This window comes from Neopelma chrysocephalum, unplaced genomic scaffold (genome assembly GCF_003984885.1).
Source record: "Neopelma chrysocephalum unplaced genomic scaffold, ASM398488v2 Primary Assembly neopelma1_143, whole genome shotgun sequence".
In the NCBI taxonomy this organism is placed as follows: Eukaryota; Metazoa; Chordata; class Aves; order Passeriformes; family Pipridae; genus Neopelma; species Neopelma chrysocephalum.
The window spans coordinates 5,588,071-5,606,209 of NW_020897805.1; the positions used below are offsets into that span (position 1 = coordinate 5,588,071).

The window sequence follows — 18,139 nt, forward strand, 5'->3', positions numbered from 1 at the left end:
CTTTACAGAACATATGAATGCTGAAAGATTGGTTTGAAATCTAAAGAACAGTTCATCAGATTCCCCCAAAGTAGTAGAAGGCTAAAAATGTCTAAACTACATAAAGGAGAATTGGGCAGTTTGCAAGATGTGGTATAAAAATATTTAATCAAAAGTTAGTGAAAAATATGGATGTTTTAGAAATCCACTTGATCATGCTGAAAGATTGAATATAGTATAGAAAGGTCTTCAGTTAATTTTGATTTCTTTCTGATTTGCTAGAAGAGGTGTCGTGAGCTCTAGCCCAAGTGACAAAAGAGACAACTGAAAGTGCCATTTTTGCCGTACTCCAGATTACCAAGGAGTTTGAATAGAAGTGTCTAAAAGTTGGAAAAACAATAAAGCTCCTATGTCATGAAAAGCAGGTTTTAAGACATTCATTAGTATTTGTAGCAAAACAGATACAGTCAAATAAGGGCAGAGCATCACAGGTGGGGTATGTTGCATCTGTCTTTGGAATTGCTGATGGACAAATCTATCACGATGTTGGAGTGTGAGGGGGCAGCTGCAGTAGCTCTGCTGCAGGTGAAATAGTGCTGGAAATATTTGAGTTCTGTAAAGCCTCTCTTCTGACTGTCATCCTACATTATGTGGATGTGATTTTTCCTTAGTGTACTTTGTTCTTTATTTCTGCATGCTTTGGTTACTTTTGCTTATCAGTTTTCTGTAAAAGTATAGCTGTCAAGAGAACCAAAGATATAAACATAGTGAATGTGGCTTCACTATGTATTTCTGGGTGGGTTTTTTCCCCCATATTTGATTGTCATCTTATAGATCATCTTGTTTTTCTGCACGTGGTAAAGACATTTAATCAAAAGAAGGAATGGAGGAAACAGATATTAGAAAATTGCAACATGTATCTTATTAGATGGCTTTAAGGTAGATCTCCTTTTCCAAATATTAAGGCAATTGACAGAGGTGTTTTTCATTGCAGTGCCCAAAGGTCTGTCCTGAGCTTCTGCACAGGCTTGAAGGAACAATTTTTTGTAATGGGGTAACAAGAACATGAGCATTTCCATGTTCTTTAAAGTTAAATAGGGTATAAGTGTCTTTCAGATGGTTCTGAGTATTTTGGTCCAATTGCTGTGTGCATTCAAAACAGCATTTGGTGTTTCCAGATGTGTAGTTCAGATCAGAGGGTCCATCAAAACATTTAGACATAAGCAAACAGTTGTTATGGGCAGCAGGAGAAAAGGAAATGCAGTGTTGTTACATTTTGTAATTTTCCAACCTTTATTTTATAAAGCCTGACACAGAAAGGGACCAAAGGGTATGTACTTTAGTAATAGAATTCTTTGCAATGTAGTAATCTTTGACTTAAACAAGATAGGACTAAACCACATGAAAGGTTCTTTTTTACTTTGCTTTTAAATACTGACTTTTCCTTTCACACCTCTTTCTGGATGGAGTTGATTTGATTCTGGGAAAATGGGTTATGCATGAAACACATTTAATGCAGAGTCAAAGGATTTTAATTTTTATTTTTCCAACTAAGTGGTTGGTTTCTGACTGGGATGCAGCCCTTGGATTTACAACAGCTTCAACTGACTCAACCTACTGTGAAACACTAGGAAAAATCGACAAGGCCACTGATCCATGTATTCCGTGTATTTCAACTATGTAATTGTAAGCCTTCTAAAGAGTTTTTTGAATCCTTTGAATCAATAGTAAAATACATACCTATCCAGGGAACTAATTCTTGGGCAAATAACCCGCTCTAAACAAATGTTGTAAGGAACTACCCTGCTGTGTTCAGCAGTGCAGCAAAACTCTGATGAATAAAGATTGGTCCCCTAGATAAACCTTTAAATCTTTGGCCATAGAAAATTTGCATTGCTAAGGGATTATATCATGACTCAGTGGGCAATAACTGGTATTACAGCTATTTGAAGAGAATTTCTTTACCCATTTATATTTTCTTTCTCTAAACAACTTGTCTGCTCTTTTCTCTGCACACCTCTCATAATGAAATTACAGTAGAACATGGTGATGTACCCCCTTGTACAGCCTACTTGATACTGAAGCATCCAAATAGGTGATTTGATCTCCACTCCTCTTCAGCCTCTCCTTCTTTTCATGTTGGTGGTATGCATTTTGTTATGGGTGTTGATCTATTTGATTCATTTTTGCAGTATCACCAAAGAGGGGCAAGGTGGGAGAGAAGCAATAATTACACCCAAAGGCTATCTCACTTGAACTGGTTGGAGATAAGCATCGTGCTGTTTATGTTGAGCAATCAAAGGCACCTGAACATATTAATCTGTTCACATCATTATCTGTTCACCATAAAAAATTGGTGTTCCTTGGGTGTGCAGGTCTGTTGCATCATCACTACTTAAGGACAGACTTCTGACTTTTTAACAATACACTCCAGGAAGAAGTGTCTTGGCATGGAGAGCAAAGAGCAGTACCATAGGAATGCGTTTTGTTTCTATGCTAAGCGGTGACTGACAGGATCGAGATTCGGGAAGTTTCTCATTGGTAATATTGTTTTGCATTGACAGCGTATGTTAAACAGACAAACGCTACCTCCTGTTTTGAGGTAAACAGGAGTTCTCTGAAATTCTTTCAACTCCTCTCCTTACTCAGCTAGAGGCGGTCCAAATAAGTGTCTCCTTTTTCCTCCCTGTAAAACTCAGTGATGTCCCAGCCTGTCTCCCCTCCTCTGTGGGCTGAGTGTCCCGATGGCCCCGGGAGTGCGGCTGCTCAGGATGTGAGTGGCCAGGCACACACCAGACAGGGGGATCCCTGGGGCCTCAACAGAGCCACACAAAGCACAGCCAAAGAGTCTGCTCTCCCACCCCTGCACATAAAAGGTACCTCCCAGTACAGACCTGCTTGTCCCAGTAGTACATGTCTTCAGTGAGTCTTGTTAATAGTTATCACTGCCTGAGATAACCTTCCTTGTGATGTAATTTGACATACTGCTGACAGAGGGGCTTAAACATAGTAATCTTTAAAAATGATTGGGAATTTGCCCTAGAGAAAAAACTGTTATGATTAATTTCTACAAATGATAAACCACTCCTCCTTCAAAATACTGCATGCTATGAAGTGTGATTTAATCCATTTAACTACAGAGCCTGATGCTTCTGACAACTGTGACTCAAATGTCATCACAGAAAGTGATATTTCAAGTGGCAGGGTGGGATTAGAAACCTGCTGAAGATTTGTCAAAGGAGAAGTAAGTACATAATTTTTAGATAAGTGATTTGTCTACTCTAAACCACTTCCTCTGAAAAGACAGGCAGCTTAAAAGAGAAACTTACACTGTTACACTAGAAACAGCAATTTAATTGCAGAGAGGTACTACTTATGATTGTAGTTAGAAAAACTATTACCTCAGGATACTGGGTTGTATTACTTTTTACGCCTCAGAAATAATTTCATTGAGAAATTAATTTCATTAATTTGTATGAGGAAGGAGCCAGTCTCAATATCTGGGACCTCGCAACTGCCTGATATGTTCTTGTTGCTGCGTGTTTTTTTTCAAAATATGAAATAATACCATGATAGCTTATGAACAGTGTGAAAATTCTGTAAATGCTGTAAAACCTGAAACAAGCACAGAAATGTTCATTCTGTGTCTGTCTAGAGTTCATGTAGCATTATAATCAATTATAAATTTCATTCACTTCCACCAAGTTTAAACTCAGTGCAGTTACATTAGTAGGGGATTTGGTCCTTATTTTGGATTATCGGCATACTTATAATTGCTTTGACAGTCCTCTAAAACCTGTACTTGCTATTATCTATTCTGCCAGGCTAGCTGTATAATTTATACCTCCGTAAAGTTTCTGTCCACTCTGAAAGGCAATGAAAAAATTGTATGAGGTTTTGTACTTTTCTTTTGTGTGACTGAATCTCAAGTCCGATCAACTGCAATGGAAACTAAATTTTGTGTAGGAGTTTGTTCCAGCAGCCCCGTGGGTCCACCTGGATCTATGAGGACCCAGCTGAAGGCTCTCCTGTGCTGTACGGACGCTGGCCCAGCGTGGAGTCCTGAACCACCTGAAGCAGCCACATTGTTTAGTGCTCCTTCGGTCACGCTTGTGCAGCTCTGAGATTGCACAAAATATTGTGGAGGGTTTGATTTGCAGTTCTGCTTGGTCTGTTGGCTGTGGAGAGAAAGCAAAGCCTGTCTGACAGGCTGACCTTGAGATCCTACGCCAGGAGTGGAAGTTAGGTGAAAGCACACATAACCTCTTACCTGTTTGTAGTGGATTCCCTGGGGAAAAAAACCCGAACATGAAATCTGACAATGCTTTTTTGTGGAATCATTTTTCAGAGAAGAGCTGCTCTTTGATATCTGTGATAGTTTGCTGCTCCGATCTGTCATGTTGCCGACTCTCTCTGCTAAGGTGATTGCGAAGCACAGTTAAGCGACTGTAAGCATGGCAAGGGAAGCTGAGGCCATTTTTTGACTAAAAGGAATTTTGCTGGAGAGACATTATTTTTTCAAGTCCTCTTTTTTTGTTGTTTGTGTTTTGTTTGGTTTTCGCTGGAGCCTGCCGGCTGGCTTCCCTGCGAAAGTGCTGGGTGCGCCTTTAAGAGGTGGAGGTGCCTTTGTGCAGGTTGTGCGGGGAAGGAAGTGGCTCTGCACCGCGGAGGCTGGCAGGAAAAGGCTGGTGCTCGGCTGGCCACAACTTAAACTGCCAGTTTTCCCTCTGAGAGGGAGCAAAGAATTGTCACATTAGCTTCCTGATTTTTTTGGTGGTTTGTTTTTGTTTGTTTTTTCCTTTGACACTATCAGCTGAAACGCTGACCACTACAGGCTGCGTTGTGGCACAGCTGGACATGTGAAAGTTGTTTAAAACTCTTTCATGGGCAGCGCTGAACTGGCAGTGGCGTGGGAACGGGTGATGCGCTGGGAGCAGTGGGCGGCCGGCAGAGGTGAAGACCTGAACTCCTAAAGACACCCCGAGCAAACAGCCCGAGCGAGGCTGTCCCGCAGGTGACAGCTGTTCCAGCTGGCACCCCCCGCCCTCCTGCCTCAGTTTCCCCCGGGCAAGGAAGGACGCGCTGTGGCCCCGCCGGGCGGGAGCGCTGCGCCCGCCGCTGGGCACCCTCGGCACCGCCGCTGGGCACCCTCGGCACCGCCGCCGGGACCGCAGCCGGCACCGACATCGGCACCGCCGCCCCTCCGGGCCCGGCCCGGCCCGCAGGTACCTCCTGCCCCGGGCGGGGCGGCGACCGGTCCGTAAGGAAACTCCCGGACCGCGGGGGCCGCCCGCCCCGGGCGCTGCTTCGCCGCCGAGGCTGCCCTGGACGCTAATTAGCATGACTAGTTTGATGGATTTAGTCAACAGCATTCAGCAAACAGGGTAGGGGGGAAACAAGGGTGTAAGATTTCCCAAATATCAAGACTTTTCAGCCCCGGCGCCCTTAATGGTTTGTTACGCGGGCTCGAACAAGTGTTGCTTCCAATTAATTGATCGAGGGGATTTATTTTAGTATTTTGGCTGGGTGCCAGAGACAGAGGCTTTGTCCTAGCGTTTTAAGCACCACCCCTCCTTGCAAGTTTGAAATGTGAGCTGCCTGGGTGGTTTTTTTTTTCCTCCTCTCTCTTTCTCTCTCTTCCTTCTGGCAAAGTGGCTGTGGCTGTATGTGTGTGTGTGTGTGTGTGCGTGCACGAGTATGAGAGAAGGAGGGAGAGGTGTAATGGGAAAGCAAGACATGGATCACTAGAGACAGAAAAGAGAACCATCAATATCAATAACATGCAGCTGAGGTGAGATTTTTCTGAGTGTTTGATTTTCTTAAAACCCTTTCAGAAGATTTAAAGCAGCCTTCTGCCATGCTGTATGCTGAAGACGTACTTCTGAGCAATGTCATAGGGATGCTTACATGTCTATCGCCGTTTTAGGTCTGTTCGCGTACGTGTGAAGTTTTAAAGCTTAACCTGATTCTCTTTATTGTCTCTAGAGGGTTGTAGCTTGAGCACAAATAGCCTGTTGGCAAGTACGGCATGAGCCCATTAGCAAGACTCCATCTGTGATTGGTTTTGCCTGGAAACCGGGAGACAAGCAATGAATAATTGATGTGTGTTGTGCAGTAGCTGGACAGGCAAAGAGAGGAGAGAGAGAGAGGGAGAAACAGAGCAGGGTGCCCTCTGAGGGGGAGAGCGAACAAGCTTGAAAATAGCTACTGGCTGCCTTGTGCTGAGATGAAGGCAACCCCGGCTGTCTTTGTTCTGCACTGGCTGGTTTCTGCCTAGAAGTGTTTGCAGACATATGTGGCCTCTCTGCAGCAGGAGAGGCAGGCGCGCAGAGGAGGGGCGGCAGAGGAAGCCCAGGCTTGTGAATGGGATGTAACTCGGGGGTAAGTTGGTTTCGGGGGGGGGGCGGGGGCCGTGCGTGTGTGAGCGGGGACGCGTGTTGGTGCGTGTTCGCCCCGGGGCGAGCGCGGCGTGTGCCCGGGTGTGTGTGCCCATGTGTGTGTGTGCCCATGTGTGTGTGTGCCCGTGTGTGTGTGTGCCCATGTGTGTGTGTGTGCCCGTGTGTGTGTGTGCCCGTGTGTGCCGGGGTGGAGCGGGTGCATTGTGGGTACGGCCGGCGGTGCTGTCAGCGATGGCAGCGGGGCTGCGCCCTGCCCGGGCCATCGCGGCCGCCCGCCCCGGACCCAGGCAGGGCTTAAAGCGCCCTCATTTCGGGGGGGAGCGAACCCTTTGAATCCGGCAAGAATCTCGCTTGCTGTATCTGCAGTCATAAAACCAAAAGGCAACGGCAATTATCAGGGGCCTTTCCTGCAACTTTAGCCTGTCTGGCACTGTCAGAACGTGACAAGCTGTTCTGCAAACAGCAATGACAATACTGCTGCCACCATTTCATTTTTGCTGTCTTTATGGAAAGACCTTGCCATGCAGAACTCACATCTGTGGCAAGTGGTTTCAAAGAAGATCTCAAAGAAGTGTTGGTATCAATGGCAGTCTCAGGTATTCCAGTTGATAAGTTTTTTGCCCCTTGTGTTGAGCAGTAACAAGTGTCTTGTTTATTTCTTTTCCTGTGTAAAAACTAAAAAGATAATTTGCATATGATTTCTGGAGTTTTCAGGAAGTTTCAAACTAGTGATGTCAGACTTCCCAAGAAGTTGGTTTATTATTTAGTTTAGTTAGTTGCATTAATGCAAGTATTGTCTTGCATTAATAAAAATAAAACTGAATAAAATAGCGTATATCAACGTACACTAAAAACAAATTGCAAGGGATTTATACAGCTTCAGTGTTTGCAAGTCAGACTTTGACAGCACAGTCTGTTGGGGGAAGAGACTTGCTATTGTAGATAACAGCTCTTCAATCAGTAAAATCGCTGTGTAAGGTGAAATAGACTTTGCCTAAAGTGGCGTCAGTGATTCCAGGTCCACTGAAGCCATTGTCAAAACAAATGTTGACTTCAGTCGTATAAACTGCTCACTCTGAGTTCAGGTGAGCCTGTTATAAGATCCGATTGAAAAACTCTTACTATCTGTCAACTTTTGATAAAGTAATTGCTCTCTGTAGACATCTCAGGGGGTGAACTGCTCAATTTGAACCCACATTTATGACAATAACTTAACTTGGCAGATTATGTTTGTTGTGCGAATATGTAGATTTTGGACAGAAAACTTACTGTGGAAACAGTTTCTTTCAAAAAGTTGTGTCTCAGTCAGTTGAAGCTAATCAGGTCGTTAGGCTGGGATGACCTAAGAGGAGCAATTAGCATGGCTGAAACACTACAGGGAAATGGAAGTACATAAAATTAAAATTCAACTAAAATTGCTCTAAGTTACCTGATATTTCCTGTATTTTTTCCTCCAGTTGGAAGTTTATTACAGGTATAATGGTAAGAAAGTAATTATCAACATCTAATCATGCATAAAAGTAGAAGCTCCTCTTGAGCAAAAGCATGTTTCCTCCATGCTGTCACCAATCTGCTTAGCAGGATTTTGTTCCTCTTTTTGCTTAGCACTTAAATTGAGATGGCAGCTAAAGTGCAATAGAACTTGTGAACAAAAGTTTGGTTTTATGTAAATATATTTCAGAGGAACTCAGTAACACTTCAGTTTAGGTTAACAGAAGAATGTTACCAAAGTCTCAATTTTGAATTTATGATTAAAGTTTGATTAAAAAAAATACTTAACATTAATTTGATTCCCACCCACCCCACTTTTCCCCCTTTCTGGTGGAGCCATCAGAAGATCCCTGGGGAAATATGTCTGAAAATGCAGTGAAAATTTACTACTATAGAATTCATTAGAAAGGGCAAGGTAGAGTTTCATGTTAGCAATTGAAAATACTGGTCATAAGAGAGGTTTGAAACTTAGTCCTAAGCCTTTAATCCTGTGTAGAATGGGTGCAGGTGTCAAATCTCTGTCAGTGTCTCTGTGATCCTGGCAGAAATGTTGCTCTCTTCACATTTCAGTCAGACACATGCACTCAATTGATATTACTTGTGCTGAAAGTAGCATTCAGTCCTTGAGCCCGCTGGATGAGAGCTCCAGGAACACCCAAGAAAGCTTGTCCCCATGCAGTGGGCAGGGGACAGCTGTTGGTTACAAAGCAAAGAAGCAGAGCATGTAAATGAACGATGAGAGAATAACAGAGGATACTTTGGGCTCAATTAACAATTTGTTGTTGTTGTGACAGGTACTGTATTAGTTATGGTGAGATAGTTCACAGAGAATAGTCTGGCAAAACAGGCCTTCTGTTGCTGTAAGAGTTAGTATAGCAATTCTTTTCAGAGAATCTCTGAATCCAATGCCCCAAACACCCCCAAATACAAGATGTGTAACTAAGACAAGAGAAGAGTGTTTTTCTGTGTCACAAGGTAAGCTGAGGACACAGAAGTTCCCACATTATCCTCAGTTGTCACTGGGACTGTGACAATGAGAGGCTGCTTTCTCATGAGCATTACACCAGCAAAAGAGATATTGCTGACCAACAGCAACCAAAAATCTTACTAGAGTGCAGCCAACAGGAAACTGTCACTCCATGGGATTTTACAAATGTAACTTTTTTTTTCCTCACACAGCAAAAGAATAGACTGTACATTATATTAAAAAGCAGCAGAAGAGCTAATCAGGGAAGGAGCTCACCAAGGAAAAACAAATAAACCCAAAACTTTATCATGTGGAACATTGTTAAAATGATGTTCCAGAGACCTCAGTGAAGATGCCCTCTGGTTTTGTTCCTCTCTTTTTGAGAACAGAGACTGCCACAGGAAATACCTTCCACTGAGGCTGCTCTGGCAAGGGGAACTTCTGTTTTCTCTTGGGTAGAACAAGCAGAAGAAACTGCTCTTAACAGACTGCCATGAAACTGTTTGTAAGCAGCTGGGAGAGCAAGGCTTTTGCTCAGGGAAAAATGAAAGGTGGGGAAAAGTGGCTTCCTCCCAGCATCATTTAGCTATTACTGCATTGTAGTTCAGAGCTATCCAACTAGAGCTGGGTGATACAGTCAAAGTCTCAGAAGCCTGGCTGAGCATGTGGATTAGCTGTGCAGGCTGAGAGGATGGTTTACTATCTCAGATACCTTGCAGGATACAGCACGTGGTGCAGCACAGACATATCCTGAGGGTTTTAAGTGTAGCAAATGACCCCACTGCCTGTCCTCCAAATTTCCTAGAGTTTGCTGTGGCGGTTTTCCTTGTACTACTGCCTTTGCAGAAAAAAACAGAAAATTCTACAAGAAAACACTAAGACATGGCATCTGTTTCACTGTAGTGTGGTATTATTGATATTTTCTTTGGAATAACCAAAACAAACAAATCCTTATAATAGCTAAAAGTTAACACACTTGAAAAAATGTATTAATATCACTTGGCTCTTCTGAGAGCAAGATAAGAATCAAAATTCCCCCGGGTATACCTGCTTCTAAAATACTGTAGCAAAACGATGTTTAGGTATATAAAACAGTTGTTCGAGAAGTAACTAAAAATCAACTTCTTCAATATCAGAACAATTTGAATTTACTGAACAAAGCCTTTTAAACCAGCATGTAAAAGGATGAGCTAGCCTTCAAATGAAATGGATGTTTCAGTAATTATCAGAGGTACACCAATGCAAAATAAGGCAAAGCAGTAATAGCTTTCAAGGCATGGTGAAGAGTGCACATCCATTCATCATCAGGGAGGAAGCAGCCAGCCAGTCTGGCACATATGTAGCTCTTTCACTGAGAATACAGCAAGGAAACAAGAGAAACCCAGAACGAACATAGACAGGTTTTTTATTTCTATTTTTAATTGGAAGTTACTTGAAGAATTTTCTCCTTAAAATCAAGACAAGGTATAGTTATAAAATAAAATTACTGACATTAGGACAGTAATTACTTCAGCAGTGTGGAAGGCTACCACTCAACCTGCCTATAATAAATACTATACATTTCTCCAGTTATTGACCTGGATCATTCTCAAATATCTTGCGTTCTCTGGAGTGTGTTACTAGTCCTGAGTCTTAGCTTGTTGAAAGCTGCTCTCTTCTGCATACTCTCTTTCTACAAGGCACTATGAGAATATTCAATATTCATTCTATTGACAGTAATCCAGTGCAACCAATGACAGTTTTACCTGTTTCAGAAAAAAAAAAGTTAATTTTGTTCTCAGTTGTTTTTATTAATACCAATAAAATGTTCTGACACCCAGATAAGCTGTTAATTCTTTGTTATTTATTATAACTGAAGTACAACTCTCACCAGTTTGATGAATAACGGTTAATGTTTGTTTATGAACTTCTAATCCTCAAGCTGAATTTTGTTGTTAGTACTTGTTCTTTGTACCTCCCCAGTGCCCTTTGTATCTCTTAAATCCCTTAAATTTCAGGAGGTAGACAAGCTGGACTCTGTGTTGACATCCTGGAAGCAGACAAAGTCCCACAATTGTTGGTTAATACAAGCTCATTAGAATGCTATTTAAATATAATGTTGTAGTACCTGGACAGGTTCATTCTTTCCTGTGCTTATCATTAAAACTATTTGTTCTGGAGTTTCAAAATCATTCTGACCTAGCTTAGTTACAAATGAACTGAGTTCTGCTTCAGCAGAAGTAGAACTAGGGCAGATGGGAAGAACTGGGATGCTCATAAAAATCACTCCTTGACTACCTTTTCTTAGTCAAACCCAAGAAGTTAACAGAGGGCTAACAGGAGATTGTCACAGGACTCTCTTCAGTTCTCAGTTAGTTCTGCTAACCAGTTTTACTGACCTAGTGTTTGCTTTTGTTGTTTAATATATTTAACATTTTACTAACAACCTTCTTTCTGCATTAGTATGTAGTAGGAAAAGAAAAAATACTGTTTGGTTGTTTTTTTTTTGCCACTTAGTGCCACTTACTTATCCATATTCTAGGCCAGACTTCAAAGAAGGGTGTTAACAGTACTTTTACTGTCTTATCTACTGACACTATCCAACTATTTTAGAAAGTTGAGGTTTTCAAGCATCAGCCTAACAGCACAGCTTTCAGAGGAGCCTGTCATGATTTACTTATTCATACAGATTGCAGTGGCTTATGTAGTCTTGATCCTGCTTGATCTGCCAGCACTATTTGCTTCTATTGATCACAGGCTGTTATTTGACTGCCTTGAGCAGCTTGTAGGTCTCCCTGGTTCTGTTAACGGGGTCTGCTATGGATACTTCTCAGCATTTTCATTTTGTTGCTGTCAATAGTTTTAACTCCAAATTTCCTGCTCAGACAGATATGCCATAGAGTTGTGTCACATCCTTTGTGTTTTTCAGTAAGTTTGGAGGCACCTTGGTGAACTGTGGTGCTGTAACTGGGGTTCTGTCCTGATTTGGCTGTTAGCTCTGATTTATGATACATGTTTGGCAGTGTGCCTGGCCGTCATGTTAGGTTGTGAGTGTGTAAAAACTACTCCTATCCTAGGTGTAATAAAATTGCATATTTTTGGAAATAGCCACCAGTTCTTCATGTTCTTACACACCTCTGCATCCATATGCATCCCTACTGGTTTTTTTAGCAATAGGGCAATTGAGAGGTTAGTCTGGAAGAAACTTAGGAACCATATCGTCATCTTGCACATAGACAAGTGCTGTTAAATTGTCCTGTTCCAGTCAGTTTTCCAAATGGCTATATATGTTTTCTAATTATTTCTTGGGGTGGAAATACTGTAATTCCTTAGTTGGCCGATTTACCTGGAAGGTCCTTGAAATAATTTGTGGCTGTCAAGAAGTATGCTTCATTAGACAAAAGTTGCATTAGAATTAAGTTAAAAACAAAAACATTCATGTAAGTTTATATATGTTCTTAGTCCACTAGTAACAAAAGATTTTAATCTTTTTACTAAATGACTTTGCATCTTGTGAATATACTTCCAAGCTCTTTGCAAAATAGAAGCATAGATGGTCCTTGCATATTTTGTGTTTCTGGTTGTAGTATGTCTGACCTTCTTTTGAACATGCAGTTAAGCTTCTGTCCTTGTTTGTGACACCTTGTATCATTTTCATAGAAATACAGCCCCACAGATGGTGTTTGAGCTGACAGAGCAGCTAGTCACGGACCGGCTTCTTAAAGTATTTGAGATAAAGAATTATGAGGACCAAATGATTTTTACTTCTGAAGAACACATTTAATACGTGATGACCCACTCTTTCCATCTTTCTGTGTTGACACATCTAGTAAGGTTAGGGTGCTGGCTGTCTGGCTTGCCTGACATTCAGCAAACTTCCTCTTTGTCTCTGTATTTACAAAAAATATCAGGGGTGATTATTCTCTCATAGAGAGAGTTTGGGACTTTGGAGAGTTAGTTGATCATTAGTATGTAATACCCCATAATCTTGAATTTTGTATTTTACAATAAGCAGAACAGAAGATACAGTTTATAATTTCTGCTAGGTTTAAGAGTAGGTTTTAAGAAATCAGAAGAAGGAAGTTTTAAAATCCCATCTTAAGTATTGACTTTAAATGGCTTGCTTGAAGCACTCATGAATCATGTTGCAAAGGCAAAAATGTCCTTCTTGTTAAATGACTGTAATCTAAAATGTTATAGAGAGCTAAATGATTTATTGATGTCTATTTCTGAGGCATTTACCTGCACCTGTAGCCAGCCCATTCCATTTATTTTGGCTTGCTGACAAATTAGCAAGCTATTTGTATGTCAGATTTGGTCAGTAGTCAGCTCCCACCCCCTTACATATTGAACAGCTTTTAATTTAATTGTTTGTGGTATTGCCAATTTATTATCCATATAGATGTCACTTAGAGGAGCTCTTTTACATAGAAAAAAGAAAAAAACAGAAGCTTTATTTGTGACTATTCTCATAGTACCTTGTAGAAAGAGAGTATGCAGAAGAGAGCAGCTTTCAAGCCTTTTCCGTGCACAGAGGCAATAATCTATGCAATACCTTCCTTACTGTTAGTTTGGAGTGTCAGCTATTAGGTTTCATATTTAATGGCTGAAATAAGGTGAACTCTGTGATTGTCATTTTATCTAGACACCTTTCAGGAGCAAGCAATCCAAATTACATGTTGGAGTTTCAGCTGCATATATGTGTTGCATAAATACTCTTAGGTGGAGTTGAAGTGAGTGGTACATTGGTGTGCTTGAATAGGTTTTGGGGGGTGTTAAGGCAAAATTACTGGGTCTTACTAAATTGTTTTAACTGTTGGCTTGGATCTTCATCACGGTGAGAACCTGAGTGCTACTTTTCAAAGTCAGAGTGCCACACTGTTACACACGAGCACTGGCAGGTTGCCTGACCTGAGCTACCAGGGTGTCCCCGGCCCTGCTGCTCCTTGGTGGCACCGCTGCTGCTGCCGCCGGCTGTGCAGCTGCTGACCGTGCTCCCCACATGAAGAGGACTGATGAAATCAGTGATGTGGTTGTGTTTTCTTAACCTTAATTAATCCGATCTTGCACTCTGAGCTTTAGGTAAGATAGGAACCTTGGGGGTTGATACAGCCCAAAGGACTTTCATGTCATGCGGGCCATCCTGGCCACCTGGTTCTGCTGCTGCTCCCTGGAACTGCAGCTGGGGGCAAGACAACCATTTTTTTCTCCTCTCAAACAGCTCCATGGTTCCTAGTTAACATTGTTGGCACTGTACAGCTTGAAATGTTTTATGGTCTTACATCTACTTAACCTTTAGTGTTTTCTGTCAACATCTATCATGACCTGGTGGCCTATGGTTAGTAAAATGTGCCCTTGCAGGCTGCCAAATACTGTAATGGAATTAGGCCTTTAAAATTATCAGACCTGTCAAAGGGGTTTATAATCCTGTGAGAGCTTTAAGTGGTTTCTTACCTCCGCTTGGACACACATTTGACCTGGTTGAAGTGTTTTAACTTGCCTGTTTTGTTTTTACATTCTATTAATACTTCAAAAACTGGGGGAGGACGAGAGGAGAAAAAAAATTAGTTTCCTTGGGATCTTTATGAGGAATCTCCTCAGTTCTGTCCCAGATATCTTTTTTTTTCTTTTTTTTTTTCGCTCTCTTGCACTTGTAGATTAAAGTCTGCAGGTATTTCTGTGGGAACTTGTTCCATTAAGTAAGGGAATAAGGATGCTTTGTTATGTGCATTAGTCAGTGAGTGTGCACTGAGGGCTGATACAAGTCAGGAGGGAATGTAAGGCTTGATTTGGGGAGGTTGGATTCAACAAAGTGCTCACAGAAGGTGCTGAACCTATGGAAACAAATGTCCTCTGCAGAGTGAGTGTGGGAAGGACACTAACAGTGCAGTTACTGTCATATTTACCACCTTTGTGCAGAGGATAGTGCTAGATTTTGAGATGGTTTACCATTTGCTAGTTAGTTTTCAGTTAACTGTGGGAAATGCTGAAAGTAATTTCATAGCATCTTAGTGGTTCTCCCTGCGATTATAGGACAGTGACTGGTGGTCATTAACACTGTGAGTTAATTAACACAGAGCTATTACATGTGTCATACCCAATAGAAATTGAAACGTGTGGTAGAGGAGGCAATTTGAGCGTGTCACATGCAGCCTTGTAGCCAAGTTTGGCAAGTCACCTTATCTGAGCCTGATTCCTGAGTCCCACTTCAGAGCAGTTTCCTGTCTTTGTGAGATGGTTGCATGTGAGCCTTTTTAAATGATGAGCCAACTTTGGCTTCTGAAGTAGTGCCATGCTGACTCAGTTTCTTAGCACCAGCAGGGTGATACAAGGTGAGGAAAGAGAATAAAGTCAATAAAATGCTATTCCAAAATAAAGCAAATAAAATGATGTCTTGTATGAGACTTTATACATAGGTGACAAAGGGAAACACACAGCAGCCATTTCATTTACAACGAAAAGCCCTTTTATTACAGAGATTTTTTCTTTTTGAGTCTTCATTCTTCTCATACAGCATAATCAAGCAAGGTAAAAGAAAATGTGGTCCCTGCTGCTAAACTGTGTATAGGCATTAGTCCCATAAATAAAATTATTTTAAAAAAATAGTTTGTCTGAGGTTGTCTGAGGTGACATTAATTGGAATAGATGCTGGAGTAGATTCGCCTCTTGAGTAAGGAGGACAGATAGACAAACACCCATCCTCCACAAAAAGTAACTCCCGTTACATTTTTTAGAGTAATCGCACTCCATACTAAATCCCGAGCTGGAATGCTCCAAAATCATGACCCTACTACAGATACAGGTATACTTCTCTCTCTTTTTTTTTTTATTTTTTTTTTTTATAAAAATCTCAAAAAACCTCCCAGGACCCCACTGCACTAAGCAGAAGAAATGGAGATGTAGGAATGAAGCCAGTCATCAGGCAGCCCTGGAGAAAATCATGAGATGGGCTGTCTCTTCTGATCCAAGAGCTTGAGTATATTGACGGCTAATATTTTTACTTTATGACAGTCCAGTGAATGATCTCCTCAGTTGTTGCTAGCAGATGCAAAAATTATGAGCTTGTGGTAGCAAGACAGATATTTTTTCTGTGCTTGTCTTGAGAGATGAGTGGCAGACATGTCAATGACAGTTTTCTTTTTGAATAAAACTGTCCACAGCATTTTGGAAGAGTGCAAAGTAGATTAGAATTAATTCCTTAGTGGAGGGAGAGGAGAAGGACCCTTCTCAGGCAGCAGCTGACTGTGGATGAAAATTTGGGATTCTTTCTGGCTCCTGGGAAATTGATGTTTTAAAGATTGCATAGCTACCTGTTCTAAGAGGAAGTGACTTAACTGTTGCTATTTCTACTGTCATGGCAAAGACATGATAATGGTGTGAAAAAAATGAGGAGCAATGAATGTCTTCTCTCAGTACTTACTGTTTATTTAGCTGGATCACAAAGACATCAGATATCCATTTTTTAATATGTTTTTAGTAAACAGCAAGGAAAAAGCAGTTTGTGCAGTCAGACAAGCAAGTTTCCACAGTGGCCAGATTCATCAGTTTTGATTCTCTGCTGTGTTCTTCTTAGTGTCAAGTCAAGCAAAACTGATGCACTGAAAAATAGGACCTCTGTCATTGTTTAGGTTATTTAATTCTCAGTCTTGATTCCCAGTTGCAATGGTTTCTGTTACCATTTTGTTTACTTTGAGTATCCTACTTCTCAATTGAATATCTCCTGTAGCCAGAGACATGTGCCCAGCCCATGTGACCACTCAGTTTCCCCAAATCATCCAAAACAGTGGGTGACAGACACTTTAGTTGAAATATGCATTTGGTTTTCCAGCTCTAAGGATGTAGAAAATGGCAGAAGGCATCAGGGTGACCCAAAGCAGATCGAAATGAGGGAATTTATTTGAATGACGCAGAAGCTGATCATAAAATAATACTGTATGAGAGTTAAACATTTCTTGTTTCAGTGGAGTCCTAAGTAATAGCCTGAGTATTCCCTCTGCAGTTCAGTTCTGCCTACCTTCAACTCTGTGTTTAATACATAATGGCATTTCCCCTAACATTTGCTTCTGTGCCTGTTTTTGTGCAGTACTCTGACTGTCAAAATGTCTGTCTGACTGCAATATGGAAGTTCATGTCTTAGTGTGAAAGTAATATTTATTATTCATTGTCTTTACACTGAAATGTCTGTATTTGTTGATCTTCACAAAGCGTGTCAAACAGCTGATAATTTTTAAAAAATCTTACTTTAAATAGTGCTTGTTACCTTAAACTGAAGGCTTATTGTAGCTTTCAGTTTTCTATCAGTGGAACCACCATGAACCACCCTTCTAATTAATGCCATTTCAAGCTGTTGTACTGTTTCACTCATAGAATTTGGCAAATTTTTCAAAGTCTTCTTCAGAGGACTTTGGATTGTTAACAGACTGAGGCATTTTAAAGAAATGTTACCAGTTGTCACCCTCTAAAACTGGAGTCTGCAGTTGAGTTTTCCCATATGTATTTTCATTGTTTTCCTAATCTGTTTTGAGATCAGTTTTGCAAAAATCAAGGGATCCTATGGGGAAAAAAAAATATTTAAGTGGCTCTTTCCAGAAGTTTCTCCTGCAGTTTTCATTGATGATTAAGATATTTCTGGTCTGTCCTTAACTCTCCTTTTTCTTCCTAATTACACTAGAGATTGAAGGTTATGTTACATACTGCATGAGTAGTAATATCTACATGTACAAGTATTGACTCAAGCAGTGAAATAATCCATAATCAGATTTCCTCCAGTGACGGTAATTTCTCTCTTAAAAGCAGGAAGATAGCTCCACCTGTGTAGGGAATAGAACAGACCTGTGTTCTGGTTTAACATACTGTAAATAAGCAGGGAAAAGAGGAAAAAGAGAGAGGGGAAGAAAAGGTCACCACACCAACAATTCTTTGGTAGTTTAACATTTTAAATTCAAGTTAAACTTTGACTGCTGTAAATTAGCTGCTGGACTGGTAACTTCTGCCTACCTTGTATCACTCCTGCGCATTTTTCCACACAACTGCATATGCTTCCCTTATAGACTGGGCTCTGAAAATTTATCTGCTCTCCACTGAATTTCATTTTTACATGATGTGAAAGGCATGCATCTTTTGGGAGACAGTTACTTGATTTCAGAGATTTCTCTGAAACCTGGAAGAAAGCCATTGAGCTACAATGATAGGGAGTTTTCTGGAGTGAGGATGAGATCACCTGGAGTGAGATCTGCACATAATACTTGTGTGAACTCGGAAATGTCGTTAAGGACTGTGCTTATTTACAACTCTCAATATAGGCAAAAATGCTAGAATAGGTATA

At 41.0% G+C, this 18,139-nt stretch overlaps 1 protein-coding gene across 7 annotated transcripts in view; it reads left to right on the forward strand.

The window, feature by feature from the left end:
- The window catches only part of ZMIZ1 (zinc finger MIZ-type containing 1), a 298,803-nt gene that overhangs the window by 200,671 nt on the left and 79,993 nt on the right, over positions 1-18,139 (forward strand). Inside the window, exon 1 of one of the 7 annotated variants that reach the window (XM_027699959.1) lies at positions 5,649-5,770. The exons of 5 other annotated variants lie outside the window; for them this stretch is intronic. The gene's annotated coding sequence lies outside the window, so the exon portion shown is untranslated. Of the gene's footprint in view, positions 1-5,648; positions 5,771-6,057; positions 6,361-18,139 lie in introns of those variants that run through there. One more of the 7 variants, XM_027699960.1, reaches the window with a different exon arrangement.